Raw genomic sequence first — 21,674 nt, 5'->3', positions numbered from 1 at the left:
CCAAGAAAATCAATCTGCTGATGATTTTTTGTGAATTTCCTTGTCAGCACCACTTGAAAATATTTATTTCACTTTGTTTACACACATTGCCAATCTACAAAACATGACAGGTCATTTTTCGACGTGTTATACTTGCAAGTGTAGTAGTGGAAAAGATGTTTCGCTGAATAATCAAGAAGATGATTTTTTTTTTGATTTCTTTTACCGATCTTTCGTGCGCGAGAGAGGTTCGGATTTTTTTCTCTTGATAAGCGTCCAATGATTTTCTTTTGATGATGATTATTCCAACGCTGATCAGCAGTTTTACAAAATAAGTTGTTTAACGGTACACATCAACCATAGCTTTTGCACCCAGAATTCTGTTACAGACATTTTAGTATCTTCAAAACTACGGGAACTATCGATATATTTTTTTATTCATCCCCTAAATTACTGTCTTCGTAGTTATTCACAACAAAGTTTGACTATTTTTACAATCAGATTCTTGCAGGATTGGTTCCGTAAGTTTGACAATTTTGGAATAAGAAGACAACAACTTCCTTGGTTGCTGTGCACCCTTAAATTGTAAAAATCAGTAAATCGAATGGAGTTAGGCGCGAGTGTTTAACCTGTCAAAAATACGAGAATTTCCCCTAAAAAGTGAATAAGAAAATCGAGAGAAAAAATACCTGCACCTATTTTTTCTCTAAAAGTCACCGTACGGATTTTCGACCTTCTGCGTGGATTTTTGGTAGGCCGGATTTTTAAAGGATTATTTCGTATAATATGGATTTGTACGAATTTGGAAGGTGACAATAATTTTTTTTTAAATAGCACGTTTTTTTATTGTTGGTTTGATTTTAAAAGAATAACTAGGTAATTTTCCGGATTTTCTTTTATTAAAAGACCAGACCACAAAATTGTATGAAGAATTATAAGAAAAAAAAATGTGATAAACAAAGCTAAATCCAAATAAAAATAAAATGACGAACGAAACATTCTTGAGAACTTCTCAACAAGCCGGCGGAGAATCAATTGATAATGTGAAACTTTTGCCAAAAAATAAGTCCTTTTTTCCTAAACTCCACCTTTTTCGAACATTTAATAACAGATATTGTTTGAATTTAGGTTTCAAGTCATTTTTCTCTTTAAACTTTAAATAAAATTTGTACCAGCCTAAGTATAAAAAAAAAATCTTTGTTTTGACAAAACATTTTTTTGCGATAGAATTTTTTGTTTGCAATGCTTTAGCCCAAATAAAAAGCATTTTGAAACTGGTTTGATTATGCTAAAAATGATTATCAACGCAGGAAAATGCATTTATAATTGTTATGAGTTGAAGTCCATTGACATTTTGAGGCAATGAGATAATCAATTTTATAAAATTGTAAAAAAATGGGATTGTGATAAAATTTGATAAAATAGTATATGTACAAATAAATTAAAATCAAAGACATTTTTTCGATTATTTCCTAAAAATATTGTTTTGTTTTGAACACTGTTTCTAATACATTCTTAATTTGATGTTTTCTAAAATAATAAAAAATTCAAATAATTAATTATAAAAAAAATAAATAATAAAAATAAATATTCTGGTAGCATTAATAAAAAAAACCGATGATAAACCAAGTTTAACTCCGACTCCAGGTTGCTCCTCTTCATGGTTAGTTGGATGAGGCCGGATTGTTAAACTTACAATGTTGGTAGATTTTTTTATGTTTTATCTCTTAGTTTTCTCATTTCATGTCAGTAAAAGTTTGACGAGGATTGACACTTCTTCGCCAAATGTCAGCATGGTATGTGCCATTAACCAACATTGTAAGTTTAACAAAACAGCTTAGCTTCCAAAAGACTTGACTACACAGCCCTGTGCATTGTAATGCTCTGAATGTACGTAATAAAGTCAGTTATCGATAACTAAGAGCTTCGCCAAATTTTTAATCATTAGGCAAATATTATCACGAATCAAAATAAAACCTTAGACTCAATTTCTTCTCAACATGAATAATGAAAACTTAAATTCAAAGCCACAGTTCTCCACAAATCTCATAGAAATATAAAATCCTTTAACACCAACCTTGCACCTGATCTCATCTGACGCGTACGTCTGTCACACGTCGACCATAAAGAAGCACTGACCACCACCGCCCAACTCGCAGCTGTGTCCCACTGACCGTTTGTCCACGTGATCCCCCGTCCTAACCCTTTTTCCCCGATTTCGAGATTGGGACACATAATACAATTTCTCAAATTAAACCCTATCATGCGGCAGACACGACCAGACACAGATGATTGCGTCGAATTTCACTGGCACACAAAAACAGACCGATTATGACGAAGGACGGGAATGCTTTGTGACACACACGAGCACATAAATTCACACACACGTGGTTATGAGAACGAATTAATAAAACCTTCATTCGGCAAATAAACTTCCGTGGGGACCATCATTGACAGGACTGGAGGAGGAATGGGGTGAAGGTATCATATCTGCTGCCCCCTAAATGAAGTCGTTTTATGATGATATTTGGAGTAGCTAATGGGATTTCGGTGTGGGAGACATTTGGTTACAACATTTCAGGTTTACAGTCATCCCTCATATTCGGAACAGTTTACAGATCGGCCAATGTTCAAAAAATCATAGCAAATCGATAATTGAACTTAATGATTTGCTTTTACCTTCATTTGAAAGCCTTTCTTGCGATCTTTCGAATGCTGTATCGAAAAACTGCAAATTTCATCTTTTATATCAAGTTTTTGAAGAAAAACTTTGACCCATGAAATCCACAAATTCGGAACACTTTTTTCTTGCGGATGTAAACAAACTTTAATTCTCTCCATGAGTACATATTTTTTTACAAAATAATGACTTTACACTCTGAAACCAATAAAACTCTTGCTTAGTAATGTTTCATGTATGGTCTGTTAACTTTTTTTTGTTATAATATCAGTTAAATTCAGGTGTTCCACAATTGTGGGAGGCACAATAACATCCCACAATCATGGAACAGGCAATTTGGAGGCAAAGTTTTGCTGCTCTGGATAAAATAGTCTTGAAATGAGGTTTTTTGTTCAAAAAGTACTACTTTTACTAGTGAAATAGCAAGAGAATGTCCAAATGAAGGTCCTAAAAATAGTAGGGTCGACAGAAAAGCTGCATTTGGCATGTTATTGACAAATTACCACAAAAGTGTTCCGAATTTGTGGGTGTTCCGAATATGTGGGATGACTGTACCTACACGTGTGAGTCTGCTTGAAATTTGGTTTGACTGAAAATATTCCCAAGCTGTTGCCGTTCAGCCGTAGGGAATCCCCGAAAGGAGTTCATTCTTCTCCACTCAATATACAGTCGTCCTTTGGGCCGTAGACGGATTCCATATGCCGTTTAATGTTGAAGGAATGGAGGGTTTCGGAAGAATGTGAATGACATTGAAAGAATTTCACGTAAAATTACGAGTGATTTAGAGTAGGATTAACAGTTTGGCTCATTTCTAAAACAACTGCGAAAAACAATCCGGATTACAGTAATATTATTGGGGTACTTAAAGTTAACCTTAACTAGAATAGAAATCGACTAGCCATAGCTTTTGCTCTCAATCAAGCGATCTAAATTTCCCAAAGTCCCATCGTCACTTCCACGTTTTGTATACCTTCCGAAACTCGTTACATCTTCCAACTCTGCCAACCGAGAAACGCAATTATCATTGACGTTTTATTTGAAAACTTTTGCGTTCGTTCCATCTGCCCTCACGTCGTCGTTGGCCAGATTATCTTTCGATTTTGCATACCACACGGAACAAAATCCGGTCAGCGGATCCGAAAATTATTTGCGATGAAATCGCAAACTTCGAATGTTTCCAAAATCATGACGAATGTTTGCGATATCGAAAAAAACGCTTTCAATTTTGAAGCAAATTGTTTGCGAAATCGCGAACACCATGTTCACGCCGTATTTTTTCTCCAATCTGCCGCAGCCAATAGAGTTATTTACGGGCGCATGTATTGCGTGTACGTACACGAAGAAAGTGAGGTTAAATTTTGTCCGGCCAGCAAAATCAAATGGTGCGCTAGTGTGCGTACGCGAAACGTCATAAAGCTCTATGCGTTACGCTGTCAGAATCAGCTGGCGCGCGATGCCTAAATTCAAAACAAACAAACCCTTAAAACCCAACAGTTTTTTTTTTCATTTGAAGTCGTAGATTATTTTGCGGCATCTTCGACCTGTGTTGGTTTCAGTTCGTGTGGAACCGAATGAACGGTTGTTGTCCTCCCCTACCAGGCCGGAAACGGCGTTGGTGGACGGTTCCGCTGATTTCCGCTGCTTCGTTAAGGTATGTGTCGCGAGTTGTGCTTGAAAAATATTCTACCACCGAATCGCTGCTGATGAAACAAGTCATCCCCAACAGCAAGGCCGGCCGCGGTCCAATCCATCGACTGTAAGTTCGATTCGGCGGCCGATTCCAAGGCCCTGGGTGCCAGCTGGTCGAAAAAAGCTCCGAGAATGATTGAGCGGAGCCGGATTAGTGAAGGCGGAAGCATCACCTGACGGGTTGGACCTTTCCTACTGAGCGGTGTTCAACTGAGCTTTTTGGCGACGTACCCGGATGTATTTGGGAAGTTCTGGCTGTAAGAAATCTGAATTTCTAAGCAATTTCAACAAATTTAACTAATTTTGATCTTTGTAGGATTCATCACCCAGATTGCCAACCCATGTTATCAACTGGCCAGCGGTCCAATCCATTGGAACTTTAGCGAAGTACTGTTCCTCACTAGTGATGGCAAACTCCCGCACAGGAGCCTGGAGTACAAGCTGTTTACGGTTAATGTGGCTAAAACGATAGCCGCTGAGAGGAACATCCCGCGACTGCCGGAAATAAGTCGGGCTGGTAGCATTTTGCTAAGGTTAAAGCCATTGAGTCTTTTAAGTATTTAAGGCAGCCAAGTCTCTGTAGCCGAAGAAATCCCCTATCTGTTGGACCAATCCGTGCTGAAAATCTCACAGAAGACAGTGGAGTGAAATCCGTGCTAGATTAGTGAATCAACCGGAAAGCTTTTCCGCCATCGATTTTTTCAAACACAGAAGAGGTGATTGCGGCAAGCATCGTGGACGGTCAAACCTCGCTAGTTTGACAAATTGTATTAGATCGATCATGAGGAAGTACATGTTCGGGTTGAAATCTTCAAGAGGATCAACGGCTTCTTCGTTGATTTTTTGCTAGGTCCTATGACATTCGTGGCAAGATTTTGCCTCATGAAAACCCGCAATAAGTTCAGAAAGATCTCGAGCCGGTCCAACTGTATCGACGAAAAGGGTCGAGCTGAAGCAGAACCTGTACGATATAAAATCCTACCTAAAATCTTTGCCTTGTCGCCTCAATCGAGAAATTAAAAGTGAGAGTGTATGCAACATGGAGTTAAACTTTCAGTCAAGTTGCTGTGAAGATTACCATGGCACATTGAAAAGTTTAACTCCATGTTGCAAGCACACACTCTCACTTTAATTTTTTCGTCGGAGGTAAAACTTTCGGTTCACGCAAAACTTAAGATCGATAGAAGAAGCACTTCTGCAAAAAGTTGTGTCCACTTGCAGCCGAGCTTCGTCCTCGTCATCGGTAGCGGGCAAGTTTCCTTCTCAGTGTACCCCGAGCGGCATCGGCAGATTTGGTTTGAAAAACGCATAAAAGTCTATCTACAAGACTACAATTATAAAAGTCTAAAAGTATAAAAGTCAACAACTGTTCAAAAGTCTAAATGTCTAAAAACCTATAAGTTCAAAAAAAAATTCTAAAATTCTAAATTTCTAAAATTCTAAAATCCAAAAATTCTAAAATTCTAAAATTCTAAAATTCTAAAATTCTAAAATTCTAAAATTCTAAAATTCTAAAATTCTAAAATTCTAAAATTCTAAAATTCTAAAATTCTAAAATTCTAAAATTCTAAAATTCTAAAATTCTAAAATTCTAAAATTCTAAAATTCTAAAATTCTAAAATTCTAAAATTCTAAAATTCTAAAATTCTAAAATTCTAAAATTCTAAAATTCTAAAATTCTAAAATTCTAAAATTCTAAAATTCTAAAATTCTAAAATTCTAAAATTCTAAAATTCTAAAATTCTAAAATTCTAAAATTCTAAAATTCTAAAATTCTAAAATTCTAAAATTCTAAAATTCTAAAATTCTAAAATTCTAAAATTCTAAAATTCTAAAATTCTAAAATTCTAAAATTCTAAAATTCTAAAATTCTAAAATTCTAAAATTCTAAAATTCTAAAATTCTAAAATTCTAAAATTCTAAAATTCTAAAATTCTAAAATTCTAAAATTCTAAAATTCTAAAATTCTAAAATTCTAAAATTCTAAAATTCTAAAATTCTAAAATTCTAAAATTCTAAAATTCTAAAATTCTAAAATTCTAAAATTCTAAAATTCTAAAATTCTAAAATTCTAAAATTCTAAAATTCTAAAATTCTAAAATTCTAAAATTCTAAAATTCTAAAATTCTAAAATTCTAAAATTCTAAAATTCTAAAATTCTAAAATTCTAAAATTCTAAAATTCTAAAATTCTAAAATTCTAAAATTCTAAAATTCTAAAATTCTAAAATTCTAAAATTCTAAAATTCTAAAATTCTAAAATTCTAAAATTCTAAAATTCTAAAATTCTAAAATTCTAAAATTCTAAAATTCTAAAATTCTAAAATTCTAAAATTCTAAAATTCTAACATTCTAAAATTCTAAAATTCTAAAATTCTAAAATTCTAAAATTCTAAAATTCTAAAATTCTAAAATTCTAAAATTCTAAAATTCTAAAATTCTAAAATTCTAAAATTCTAAAATTCTAAAATTCTAAAATTCTTAAATTCTTAAATTCCTAAATTCTAAAATTCTAAAATTCTAAAATTCTAAAATTCTAAAATTCTAAAATTCTAAAATTCTAAAATTCTAAAATTCTAAAATTCTAAAATTCTAAAATTCTAAAATTCTAAAATTCTAAAATTCTAAAATTCTAAAATTCTAAAATTCTAAAATTCTAAAATTCTAAAATTCTAAAATTCTAAAATTCTAAAATTCTAAAATTCTAAAATTCTAAAATTCTAAAATTCTAAAATTCTAAAATTCTAAAATTCTAAAATTCTAAAATTCTAAAAGTCTAAAAGTCTAAAAGTCTAAAAGTCTAAAAGTCTAAAAGTCTAAAAGTCTAAAAGTCTAAAAGTCTAAAAGTCTAAAAGTCTAAAAGTCTAAAAGTCTAAAAGTCTAAAAGTCTAAAAGTCTAAAAGTCTAAAAGTCTAAAAGTCTAAAAGTCTAAAAGTCTAAAAGTCTAAAGTCTAAAAGTCTAAAAGTCTAAAAGTCTAAAAGTCTAAAAGTCTAAAAGTCTAAAAGTCTAAAAGTCTAAAAGTCTAAAAGTCTAAAAGTCTAAAAGTCTAAAAGTCTAAAAGTCTAAAAGTCTAAAAGTCTAAAAGTCTAAAAGTCTAAAAGTCTAAAAGTCTAAAAGTCTAAAAGTCTAAAAGTCTAAAAGTCTAAAAGTCTAAAAGTCTAAAAGTCTAAAAGTCTAAAAGTCTAAAAGTCTAAAAGTCTAAAAGTCTAAAAGTCTAAAAGTCTAAAAGTCTAAAAGTCTAAAAGTCTAAAAGTCTAAAAGTCTAAAAGTCTAAAAGTCTAAAAGTCTAAAAGTCTAAAAGTCTAAAAGTCTAAAAGTCTAAAAGTCTAAAAGTCTAAAATTCTAAAATTCTAAAATTCTAAAATTCTGAAATTCTAAAAGTCTAAAAGTCTAAAAGTCTAAGAGTCTAAAAGTCTAAAAGTCTAAAAGTCTAAAAGTCTAAAATTCTAAAAGTCTAAAAGTCTAAAAGTCTAAAAGTCTAAAAGTCTAAAAGTCTAAAAGTCTAAAAGTCTAAAAGTCTAAAAGTCTAAAAGTCTAAAAGTCTAAAAGTCTAAAAGTCTAAAAGTCTAAAAGTCTAAAAGTCTAAAAGTCTAAAAGTCTTAAAGTCTAAAAGTCTAAAAGTCTTAAAGTCTTAAAGTCTTAAAGTCTTAAAGTCTTAAAGTCTTAAAGTCTTAAAGTCTAAAAGTCTAAATGTCTTAAAGTCTTGAATTTTTAAAGTCTTAAAGTCTTAATGTCTTAAAGTCTAAAAGTCGTTAAGTCGCAAAATCGTAAAGTAGTTTTAATAACGCTAAGCCATAAAATCTTAAAATCTAAAATTCTATCGATATTTTTTTAATAATTTTATTTTTTTTTGTTTTAAAGTTCGTAAATTCTTTAATTTTGAATTTATAAAATTCCAGAATTCACAATTCAAAAATCAAATCAAATTATTCGCTCTACAGCATTGCCTTGGAGCGTTCTCGATTACGAGATTCCTACTCGAAACTAGGTGCCCGTAGGCTTGATCCACTCCGGGATTCGAACTGACGAATGTGAGTCCAACTACCTACCAGCGACTCCACCGGGACAGGACCCAGGGAGACAACTCCTACACCTGGACTGAGCTAACGACCTAACCTTTTTTTAGGTTAGTCCGGGGCCAACATTTACTTTCCGTCCGACGGAAGGCGTGATCAGACAAATCTCGTTTCGTAAAAATGCCACCGGGAATATCTGGGATCGAACCCAGGCCGACTGGGTGAGAAGCAGCCACGCTTATCCCTACACCATTATTGAACCTTTAAATTTATTTTTATTTTCTTTTATAATATTTTAAAATTATTTTATTTTTGTGTTATATTTTCCAGTCTACGCATCGCGATTACAGAGTGTGTTCGGCAATCGCTTTGACAGAAGTGGTCCGACTGCTGTCGGAGATTGTGTCCCGCCAGCCGGGCGTCCGGATCGCGGGGCTCGTTCCAGGCGGACGATCTTCTAACGAGGAGCCGATCTTCGAGGTGAAAATAAGGATTTGGAACCGCAATCGTGGCTTAGGCGCTTTCGTGTCAACTCCCTGCGCGGTGCCATCGAACTGAGTCTAAATCCGGCACTGGATCGACGGACCGAGCACGTTGCACGCTTCTCCTCCTCCAACTGCAACCGCCGGAACTCACGTCACGGGGAGCACCATGCCAACGGAATCGACGGCGCCCAGCAGTATCCAGCTGCAGCACGGACATCAAGGCAGATTTGTCCTGCCAGATAAGACAATTCGACTTATTCGAAGTAATATGCCGTAGTTAACAATCAACGCAATTTCCTAATTTATTATCGAAATATGAATAAATAAATAAAAAGTAAAACTTCTTCTTCTTCTTATTTCCATCCAAATTTCGAATAGCAACGGTCAATTCAAAAACGTAAACATTGAAGTGGCTGCGTGCTGCGTGCTTTTGGCGGGTAGGCGTTACAGCGTTACGTTTGCGATATCGAAAATCACCGTTTGCGATATTGGAAGCAATGCTTCCTGCTGACGGGTGCAAACCGAGATTTGCGATTTTTAGAGCGAATCGGAAGCAAAGTTTGCGATTCCGCAAACCGGATTTTGTTCCGTGCACCCTGAACAGGGTCGGAAAGCCATCATCATCACCGGCATTGCCATCGAAAAGTTTTATATGACACTTGGTTCAATCTCCGGAGCTGAAATGATGCTTCACGTGTGTTTTTTTTTTTTTTGCATGCAAAACCAATTTTACGTGTATTCTTCGAATGACGCACCCAAATAAAGAAAGAAAAAACACGACAAAACTATGCGTCGTTCGGTTTAATGTTAATAAAAGTTTATTGTTACTGTCATTGAGCAGATAGTCGCAGAAGAAAAAAAACGCAGTCAACTTTTGCGTTGTATTACATCAGAGTGGCAGAAGATTCCGCGCCGTCACGTGGTGGATTTTCCCACATGTCACGCGCGCTGACGGAGGGAAAAAACACCATGCTTTGACAGCTGGCTCTCGACTCTGTTGGTTCAACTTTGACGCCCTCGATGCGAACTGATGGAGACAAAAAGATATGCCCAAAAAAATTGTGTCGAAAATTTGTAATCCGAAAAGTTAAAATTGGTTTTCCACATGTGGACTGGATAAGAACAACAAAAAAAGAGTTTAGGAACAAATTTGACGGAAAACAACAAAAAGAGATGTCACCTTAGTGCACATGTGTCAAAGTAGACAACTTTACCCATTATAGTTACAAAAAGTGCAAGCATTTTTTTTCCTAGGCATTTGTTTGTTGCTAGACATCAGACAACATAAAAAGTAGATACAGGTTCAAAATCCTTAATTTCGCGTAGAATTTGTCACCGCTTTTCCCCAATTTTCTACTCAACTCAGGCGGAACACTTGAGTGTGTGTGCTATCGCTTGAGGCAGTGATTTTCCAAATTTTCTTCGTCGTTGGCGTTGCTGTAGGACAGATTGGGGTGAAAATAATTCATAACAAAAACTGAATTAAGATTTTTATGAAACAGTTTGGAAAATAATTGAATCATTCGTTTCAAAGGTCTATGAATGAAAATCATCAAAGCCACAGAGAAAACAAATATATATATATATTTTTTTAAAACCTGAGTGTAGAATGTTTTCCCATTGCTTAAAAAATCACTGTTCGGCAAATTTCTTTGAAAACTTGTTTAGGAAGTTTGGATTTGGTTCTATCTAATTAACAGATTCTTAATATATATTTAAAAAAAACTATTATGCAAAACTTTTGACAGAAACTTGTTTGCTCACTTTTATTATTGGAGTTTTTTCGATATGGTCAAAAACAAATGTTTTTGGGCCTTTACAAATGTTAGGGTTGAGTCGAAAATTTTGAAAACGATACTTTGTTTGTTTGACATTAAAAATCGGACGCATTTTACCAAGTTACCGTCACTTTAAATTCAACGTTATTGTGGTAATGTTGAGGAAACCTCGTTTTTCTTGTGTTATTTTCTATCCGAGTCTATTTCTTAGCAACCATTAGCCAATCTCTGATAATGATCTTTCCGAAAAAATATTTTCAGAGATGGTCCAGCATGATCATAACTTTTACATGTTTTCAACAAAAAATATTTTATCGGTTAATATAACTCGAAAACATTGAGCTATTCAAAATTCAAAAAGGGACTTTTCCATAGCAAATTAAATTTTAGATTTAAACATAAATTTTCCTCGATTCTAAAAAAAAAATGTTTTTTTTTCAGAAATTTGCCACACTGTCAAATGAATTTTGGCCGATTTTTTAATATTACAAAAATGTATTTGTAGGGACAGCTGCCAAAACTTCCAATCTTCATGAAAACTTTATGACAAAAACTTTAAATAAAATTTGTACCAGCCTTATGCATTAAAAATAAACTCAATTCCATTTCGTCGAAAGAATCTGACCTGCGGTGATATGTTTGATATGCTTAATTATTTTTTTTATCAATTTCAATTATGGATTATAGGGGAAAATTTAATATACTCATTCTCAGCCTGTTTCTATTATCGGCCAATCAGCACTTTGATCATGAATTACAGCTTTCATAAAGTGTTTTTGACTGTTCCAAAGTAATAAATAGTTCAAATAAAAGTGAGCAAGCAACTCTCCGTTGTTGATGTATCTGAAAATGTTGATCTAATATCCGAAAAACGCAAAAGTGATGAGAATTGGTCGAACGGCTTAGACTGATTAAAATGGGTATAATTCCCCTATTCACATGAATTTAAAAATAATTTCGTAACATCTAAAAAACTGATCTCTCTGATTTCAGAATGGAAAATTAATACTTTTCAATACCAGTGCTGAAAACTTTAACTTTTCAGCACTTGTATCGAAAAGTGACTTTTTCAATATTTTTTAATTTAGACGATGAATTCACACAACGCATAGATGTTTGACATAAAATTCAATCAAAAAGCGTTTTTTGGAATTGCAAAAAATGTTGTGATTTTGTCAGTTTTAATTGTATTTATTTAACTGATAAACCTCGTTGGGTAAATGTACGACTCGTGCTGAAATAATCTTGTTTTTGCAACTTGTTGCATAAACTACGATTTCGTAGCTTTTTGATCCTCCAAACGTTTTTTTTTAAATTTGTGATTCATTTGTTGAGTCTCAGCTAATTGATGTGTTTTTTTTTTTCATTAGTAAAATTTAAAATATGTGCCAAGAATGATTCAATATGTACAAATACATAAAAATTAGCTTTATTAAAACTAACTGAAATAAAAGAGTGATTTTTCAGAAATGTTTTTTTCCCCCAAGGTTCTCTTTCCAAGATCATAAATATGACAAATTTTGAGAAATGTTGCTTAAAGCATGATAAAGCATCTTTTGAAATTTCAATAAAAAATTATAAATTAAATGGCAAAAAAGGTTGACTAAGGGTGGTTTTCAAATAAATGAATGTATAAGCGCAATTCGTTACAACATATAAGCAAATGTTTTTAAATTGATGTTAAAAATGTGAGCAATAAGTATAAAATTTAAAAAAAAAACACCAGCTAGGCAAAAGATAATAAATATGGTGGTTGTAGAACAGGCTTGATGTAACCGATTGAAAAAAGAAAAATATAAACAAATCGAATGCAGACGATTTTTTTAAAGAGTTAAGCAAACATTAATACATGACAAGTAAAGTTTTTGGTCAAAAGAGATAATCATGGAAAAATAACATGAAAATTATTTTAAGGAGTTGTGGGAATCAAGAAAAATGCAACCAATATTACTGAATCTTGGGAATTCTTTTCATTATTCTTGGATAATTTATCTTAAAAAGATGCATAATTCACCCCAAAATCCCCTATCCACCACCTCACGGACGGCACACGTCTGATAAATATCACGAAGCATTTTATGTGTTTACAATTGCACACACCACCGTCGGTGCCATCTGAGCCACGGGCAGAAGAGGTCCTTTGATCGTGCATTTTCCCGGTGGCGACGACCATCAGGATCAAGTTTAAGCAAAAGGGGTGGGATTTTGGGCGCGTGCTTTTTTCGCTCCTTGCCAAAGTTTGTGATGAAATTTTGTGGCGGATTGAGGGAAAACAGGGAAAGAGGAGGTAAATTTAGTGTAGGATTATTATAATGAAATGTGTACAATTTAATGATGCTGCCGGCTCTGCCGAGGACATAAAAGTGTGTGTGTTCTTATATGAGAGGGAAACCGTGGATTTCCATTTTCGACACCGTGTGTCTCATTCGGTAATTATATTTAATGGTGCAAAATGACACTTGTGGTTTCTCTAGCGGATGTTGTAAAGAGCTAGATAAGAAGGAATTAATTCCAAAAAATGATTCTACGAAGTTTCAGAGCACAATTTCCTGCAAAATTTGAAAGAAACTTTAAGGGTTGACAACTTGATTCGTATTTCAATTAAGTTACATTTTTTCTTACCGTCAGCAGGGGTAACTTTGGGGTTGTCCTATTTTCCCAAAAGTTCCTTAAATGTAATCTAAAATAATATTGATTTGCAACGTGCTCAATAAACATCAAGCTTTTCCTTACTGAACCCGATTCCAATAGCTATTTCTCATGTCTGTTTCCTTCTTTTCCTGTTGATTGCAAATAAAAATCCCAGCTCCAGGGCGTCAAGAGTGGATTTTCCCCGTTCGGAACCGTCTTCTATTGCGTTCGTCGCTCGTTGCTATAATCATTTAAATTGAACCGTTCTTCCCAATACTGTTTGCTGCCCGCCCACAGCGAAGCCGGCTTTAGTTACCTTGGTGAGGGGGTCGGGTTTTTCCCTTGAATCTGGCCTTGTGTATTATTTTTTCCCTCCGATTTCACTCTCGGACGAGTCTGGTGAAGTTCAACAGCTAGATTGTAGGCATCAATCTCGATTTTGCCACCCTCGCACAGCCGATTCTTGTGCAAACAGGGGAAAAATAATTAATTGATGAATGCAATGTCCCCTTAACGAATGCTTTCACGGGCTAAGGCTAAGATTTCATCTGTAAGGTAAATGGTAAGGATATTCGAGGACACGAGTCGGCATGGAAATTGATTCTCAAGGTAATCTATAGCCGTCACAGATTGCATCAGAACCATAATTGGATGATATTTTTTGTTTTTCTTGCATAATGTAACCAAACCATAAAAACATCAATTCAATGTTGTATCATCGTTGTTCAATCCACTTCTAGGTGGTTGTTGCCGAGCTACTTATGTACTTTTCGGTATTTTCCATATTGGAAATTTGTTCGATTCTACTTAAGATATTTAATTTATGCAAATCAAATGATTACTCATGCTTAAAGCTGTACAACATGCATTTTGCAGACAATCAGTAATAAAACTAACAAATTACAGAAAATCCGCAAAAACTGACTAAAACTTGGCTCAGCATTCTTATTTCCACCAAAACAGCTGATTTTTTGCTGATTCAGCGAGAAAAAATACTGACTCACCAGAAAAATATACTGAAATAGCTAAGTATATTGTTGAAATACGCTGCAGTCAAACAGCAAAATGATAAGAGAAAAGATTACTGGGAAACTTAACTATTTTTAGTAAAAGCTTATCAGATTATTTTTTTTAGTTTTGAATGGAAAATGTATAAGCTATGAAAAGTTTTGTGATTTTAATAATAATTATAAGATACCCTAAACCGGGATGAAATTGATAGGATTTTAATTTATTTTTTGAATATTTTCCAACTGGTAAGGTTTTCTTAAAGATTATTATTGAGCAATTCCAGCCCAAACAGAAAATTTAATGGTACTTTTTTGCCGACCCTCCCCGATTTCCATTAAACTTTCTAGACATGTTATCTTACGCTTATGTAAGTCATTTTTGTGTATATGAAGTCAGTTTCACTCGATAATAACATTTGAGAAAGGCGTAAGTGATTTAAATATTTTTGTATTTCGTAATTCAAATATTGCTGTATCTCGAAGCCGTTGCATCGTATCTTAAAGTGGTCAAAGACAAACTTGTAGGAAATTTGACGGGCTTTCCAAAAGAATACATTGAAAGAGAAAAACAAGCCACTTTTATGAGATTTTTTGAATTTCAAATTAAACTGTCAAATTTGAAAGTGAGCCCACAATTTTTCTTTCGTTAATTTTTTTTGTGAAAATAGCCTAAGATGTTACAAAAAGAATTAAGAAAAATGTAGGATGAAGCAACTCACCTAAAAAAAAATAATACAAAAATCATTTAATGAAACTGTTTTTTGAAAAGTGCTCTTAATGTCCAAATTTTCAAAAACCAAAAACGGGAATCGATTCTACAGACAATTTTACATAAAAATCTATTATTTTTAAAAACATGTACTGGGGAAGGCAACAAAAGGCTAAGCACTATTTGTGGAAAAATATATTTCAATTGTGTTTAAAAAATAGTTACATTGAAAATTCCTAGTTTATATTCCGGGGTGACTTTGATAGTCATAGTTTTTCTTGTTAATCCGATTTGAAGTGTTTAAATTAAATTTTTACGTCAAATGTACCATCACTATAGAGCAACTCTCTACGAAATCGGCCGATTTCGACCATTTTTATTTTTTGTATTTTTTGATTTGGCTCAAACTTTGTGGGGGCCTTCCCTATGACCAAATAAGCTATTTTGTGTCATTCACCCATACAGGTCTCCATACAATTTTGGCAGCTGTCCATACAAAAATGGTACGTACGTATTCAAATAGCTGTAACTTTTGAGTGAATTTTCTGATCAATTTGGTGTCTTCGGCAAAGTTGAAGGTATTGTTGAGGACTATTGTGAAAAAAATAGGTACATGGAAAAAAAACTTTGCAGATTTTTTAATCAACTTTTTTTCACAAAAACTCAATTTCCCAAAATAAGTATTTTTTGATTTTCGAGATTTTTTGAATTGTTTTAGGGGACAAAAACCCGCAACTTTTGAGGCATAGAGAAACAAGGTCAAAAAATCTGCTGCCGAGTTATGAATTTTTGAAAACATAGTGATTTTTGGAAAAAAAAAATTTTAGGCAAAAACAAATTTGACGAAATTTTTATAATGTAAAATTGAATTTCCAATCGAAAAGTACTTTACAGATTTTCTGATAAAAGGCTCTGTTTTCAAGATATAGCCACCGAAAGTTTGATTTTAGCGAAACATTCGCAGTTTTTCGATTTTTCAAAATAGTGACCATGGGTGACCATTTCTGAAAATATTTTATTTAAAAAGTTCAGAAAATTTGCTATAAAATTGTCCAATAGGCATTAAAGATTGGACCTCGGGTTGCTGAGATACAGCCGCTTGAAGGAAAAGAAACAGAAAAATTGAAATTTTCTAAGTCTCACCCTAAACAACCCACCATTTTCTAATGTCGATATCTCAGCAACTAATGGTCCGATTTTCAATGTTAATACATGAAACATTCGTGAAATTTTCGGATCTTTTCGAAAAAAGTATTTTGAGTTTTTTAAATCAATACTAACATATTAAAAGGGCCAAACATTGAATATTACGCCCATATAAAATGCTAGTCCTGATTTAATTATTTTCAAAATATTGTTTTCGAAAAGATCGAAAAATTTCACGAATGTTTCATGTTTTAACATTGAAAATCGGACCATTAGTTGCTGAGATATCGACATTAGAAAATGGTGGGTTGTTTTGGTGAGACTTAGAAAACTTCAATTTTCCTGTTTCTTTTTCTTAAAGCGGCTGTATCTCAGCAACCCGAGGTCCAATCTTCAATATCTCTTAGACAATTTCATAGCAAATTTTCTGAACTTTTCAAAATAGATATTTTTAGAAATGGTCACTCATGGTCACTATTTTGAAAAATCGAAAAACTGCAAATATTTCGCTAAAATCAAACTTTCGGTGGCTATATCTTGAAAACAGAGCCCTTTATCAAAAAATCTGTAAAGTACTTTTCGATTGTAAATTCAATTTTACATAAAAAAAAATACGTCAAATTTGTTTTTGAATGAAATATCGATTTTTTTTTCAAAAAATCACTATTTTTTCAAAAATTTATAGCTCGGTGGCAGATTTTTTGACCATGTTTCTCTATGGCTCAAAAGTTGCGGGGTTTTGTCCCCTAAAACATATAAAAAAATCTCGAAAATCAAAAAATACGTATTTTGGGAAATTGAGTTTTTGTGAAAAAAAAGTTGATTGAAAATTCTGCAATTTTTTCTCCGTGTACCTTTTTTTCTCCATAGTCCTCAACAATACCTACAACTTTGCCGAAGACACCAAATTGATCAGAAAATTCACTCAAAAGTTACAGCTATTTGAATATGTACGTACCATTTTTGTATGGACAGCAGCCAAATTGTGGAGACTTGTATGGGTGAACCAATGACACAAAATAGCTTATTTGGTCATAGGGAAGGCCCCCACAAAGTTTAAGCCAAATCAAAAAATACAAATAAAATCCATTTCCGGTTTTGGTAGAGAATTGCTCTATGGTTACTGGTGTATAAGCTTTTGAACAAAATACATATAAATTTTAAGTAAAATGGTTAAAAAATAAAAATTTTGCCTGAAGTTCGTTAAAACTAGTTTTGTTTTATCGATTTAAATTGCATTTTAAACTGAATTCAAAGCACGAATCAAAGATTTTCGCTTTTTATATGAAGTTTGTTATAAGGGAAATTCCTATAAATTTGGGGATTTTTTCAATAATGTTTTAAAACACATAATATTTGTTATTAACAAATTTATTTTACCTTCTCTTAGTGGAAAATTGTACAAAGAATCCAAAAATGCATTCAAAAAAAAAAAAGTTAAGAAAATCTCAACACTTTGAGAAGATTAAAATAATGCTACAACATAATTTTAATTGTAGTTAACTATCTTTTAAAACTTATTATTTTTTTATTTTTTTTACCGCAGTCTGTATGATTCCATACCATTCCATATGTATTTAATTTGTACTCTTCATTTTGCGGAAAAATCTCAAACTTATCAAAGTCACCCCGTTTTACAGTATATGTTATGTAATTGATCAAAACATCCTATTTTGGAACTCTTTTGTTAGTGTCTAAGTGAAAACCAAAAAAGAACATATTCTTCATTAGAAAATCGATAATTATCAAGATAGCGTGCAATAAACTGCAATTTAAACTGAAGTCGAATAAAATAACCAAGCAGAATAAGCTCCAGCAAGATAGATCCATCATCCCAGACTTCCAAATCTCACAACAACCGGCCCGAGTTAATTGGCGAGAAAAGTGATACATCCCGATTGAATAAATTAAATTCACCCACAACAATCAATTAAACGCCCATTTTTCCCGTGATCCATTATTCATTAAACTCATGCCTCGAGAAACAAGCAGTTTAATTTCGCGCCGTCAATGTGACAGCCATCATCCCTCTCCACCTACGTCATCCATCTTAAAACTTTGCCTTAATGAATCCATTCACCAGGCACCACGCAAATTTCTTTCCAGCAATTTTTGGAACCATCAACCAAGTTATTCTTTAATTTCACGCTCCACAGGCACAGGACTCCTCCTCCACCACACTCGCCACGCAAATCAGGCGGCGACGACGTCAGCAGAAGCAATGTGTCACGAGCTTGATGATGATGAAAATTGAACGTGTTCCAACGGAGGATATCCAGGACGTGGGGGACTCCACCCCCTTGGCCGTACCTGGCGAAAGTCCCGAAAAAGTCACTTTGTTCCCTATTAAAAACGCATGTTCGAACCATTTCACTCCTCGTCGACGATGAGGAGGTAGCGTTTGGTTAAACGGGGAAAGAGTTGTCCCGTTTATTGTTCTTTGGGAAGAAATGAGTTAGAAATGTTCAAATTGACTTTAATTACTAGCGCCACCATGTGTTATGTGCGATTTCTCATCAAATTAAAATTGGTTTGAAATGACCGTTACTTTTTCGCAATCAAAGAAAGTCCACAAATCTCACTAGGTGACTCAATCCTGTTTTTCCCACAAGTCGAACATCCTTAAAGTGCGATAGACCACTATCCTGACATGACGTCGCAAACGTTCGCGCGCCCCCTCCTCGCCGGATGTCAAAGAAAAGGCAGGAATCTCTTTCAATTTGGTTCCAATATCCTGAGCGCAAGCCAGAAGACTCGGGAACCTGTTTCCCTGCACTAGAAAAGGGCGCTCGGGAAAAGGAGTTCTTCCCCTTTTGCTGTAGAAACGTGGTGGTGTGGCGAAAGTAATATCAAACCAGACTTCAGACATGTTCCGGCGAGTTCACTTGCGTTTTTGTACTGAATTCACGTGAGGGAGATGAAGTCTCTGGCGCTTTGGATTCATAAAACGATTCGAATGTAATTTCATCTGTTTGGTTGAGTGAAGGTTGCGAACGAAAAGCAAGAGGGCGTTTCAAAGAAGATCTGGATTCGTCCAGATAAGAAAATTCAATAAAGATATAGAACAGAGTTCAATCCAGCTCCAGATCAGAAAGCTGCTGGATGTGATTGTGTTCTAGAAATTTTAACTGATCAAAGTTATTTTAGCTCCAATTTAGAAATATAAAATCCTTTGTAGTCAACTTTATATAACTTTAAGAACCTTTGAAATTTTGTGGAGTTCGCAATACTTTTTTAAGTGTCTGATTCAAAATAGTTGAAAATCATGAAAATTTTGAGTTATCACCTTTCAAATGAAGGAAGAATCAAAGTGAAATTAACATAACCTTCAAAGCCGCATATCTTTCATCTCAATGACGAGGATTTTCAATGTGTGTGTTTTTTTTTAGAAAACTGCATTTTACCAGAGTTTTGGTTAACCCTCTAATGCTCATGGTTACTTCAAAGCAGCACTATTTTTTGTCTTCAAAATTAAATTTCTCTGCAACCATACTTTTTTCAACTTGGTTCAACCTGCATTAGTTTATATAGAATATTTACTTATAATCTCATTAAATTTCACCAAATTTGGTCGATCCAGTTACGAGTCATTTAGAAGAACGTAAAAATCTCAATTTTGATCTCGGCGGGAAGGGGTTAAGTGCTTCCCGATTGTAAATTTTACCTTACTTTTAGAAATGTAGTTATTTTTAAGCAGAAAATTCGATAAAAGTTAATTGATAACAATCTAAAATGATTAGTTTTTGATAACCGTTACGCAAAAGTTTTGTTTTTGATATTTTTGTTGTACAGATTTCTCAGATTGGGTTGCAATTGGTTTTATCAGCCATCACGCCGTCCAACACAAATTTTCCATTGCTCCCTAAAATAAACTAAATTGTCATTGATTTTGAGTTTATAGCATAAAAAGGAAGTGCAGATAAACAATTTTAAGCATTTTTCAAGTTGATTATTTGCAAAATGTTCGAAAACCAATTGAAAAAGACTATGCTTACAAAAAAATAAGGGTTCATTGCAAACGAACCAGAGATTTGTACAGTCATCCCTCATATTCGAAACAGTTTACAGATCGGCCAATGTTCAAAAAATCATAACAAATCATAGATAATTGAACTTAATGATTCGCTTTTACCTTCATTTGAAAGCTTTTTTGCGATCTTTCGAATGCTGTATAGAACAACTGCAAATTTTAACTTTTATATCAAGTTTTTGAAGATAAACTTTGACCCTTGAAATCCACAAATTCGGAACACTTTTTTCTTACGAATGTATACAAACTTTGGCTCTCTCCATGAGTACCTGGGCAGACGGTAATAACAAAATTCATGCCATTTCAATAACAAATACTGTTAAAATAACAGAAAATGTTATGGAATCTTCTTGAAAAATACATTTTTGCATAAGAGTTCAATAATAGTTTATGTTATCATAACAAAATTTGTTATTGGTCCGATATTGGTTGAAAGCCTAAACAACATTGGAATAACATTTTTTGTTATGGAAGAATACTGCCAGTTGTTATTGGGATGATCGGATTAGTTGTTAAAATAACTAAAAATAATAACAGAGATTTGTTCGAAGAATAACTAAAAATGTTATTAATCTGTTATCACAATAACAGTCAAATAACAAAAAAATCGTAACGACGAATAACAAATCCTGTTATAAATAACGTTAAACGTTATTAGCCTAGTATTTTAAAATATTAAAAATGTTATTCCCAAGTTATTTCCGTCTGCTCGGGTATACATTTTTTTTAACAAAATAATGACTTCACGCACTGAAACCAACTAAATTCAAGCTTGGTTATGTTTTATGAATGGTCTGATAACTTTTTTTTGTGAAAATATCAGTTAAATTCAGGTGTTCCACAATTGTGGGAGGCACAATAACATCCCACAATTAAGGAACATGCAATTTGAAGGCAGTGTTTTGCTGCTCTGAATGAAATAGTCTTGAGATGCAGGTTTTTGTTTTTTCAAAGTACTACTTTTACTAGTGAAATAGCAAGAGAATGTCCAAATAGTGGTCCCTAAAAATAGTAGGGCCGACAGAAAAGATGCATTTGGCATGCTATTGACTAATCATCACAAAAGTGTTCCGAAATTTTGGGTGTTCCAAATATGTGGGATGACTGTATGTATAACTGAGCATTTCTCCTAAGAAAAAAAAAGTATTTTGCAAATTAATTTTTTGTATTTTTTTATTTAGATGATACTTTACAATTCATACAAAAGTTATACACTGTAACTAAAAATCGCACTTTGCTGAGTTCGTTTTCGCACTTTTTTATACGATTTTTTAAGTTCGACTACGATTACCAAAAAAAGTACAATCGAAGTTAAAATTTAAAAAAAATATTATGATGAGGTTCAAAAATGAGCTCCGCATAGTGCGATTTTCAGTAACAGTGTAGATATTGCTTAGGACTTCTCAGAAAGAAAATGACACACTCCAAAAAATATTCACCAATTTTCTTAATTCGACTTTTCACTCAAAATAATAACAACTAAAAAAAATCCTCTTTGAGCTATAGCACAAGTCGGTCAAA

General features: G+C 33.4%; 1 protein-coding gene and 1 long non-coding RNA gene across 8 annotated transcripts in view; both read left to right on the top strand.

The window, feature by feature from the left end:
• Positions 1 to 21,674, top strand: part of LOC120417143 (protein winged eye) — a 370,323-nt gene that overhangs the window by 114,600 nt on the left and 234,049 nt on the right. The gene's annotated exons all lie outside the window — the stretch shown is intronic.
• Positions 4,183 to 9,351, top strand: LOC120419113 (uncharacterized). The gene is made up of 4 exons (XR_005605662.2): positions 4,183 to 4,310; positions 4,386 to 4,605; positions 4,665 to 4,881; positions 8,695 to 9,351. It is a non-coding gene; the product is annotated as an uncharacterized LOC120419113 (long non-coding RNA).

Source organism: Culex pipiens, chromosome 3 (genome assembly GCF_016801865.2).
Source record: "Culex pipiens pallens isolate TS chromosome 3, TS_CPP_V2, whole genome shotgun sequence".
Taxonomy (NCBI): domain Eukaryota; kingdom Metazoa; phylum Arthropoda; class Insecta; order Diptera; family Culicidae; genus Culex; species Culex pipiens.
This window is presented reverse-complemented; position numbering and strand designations above follow the sequence as displayed.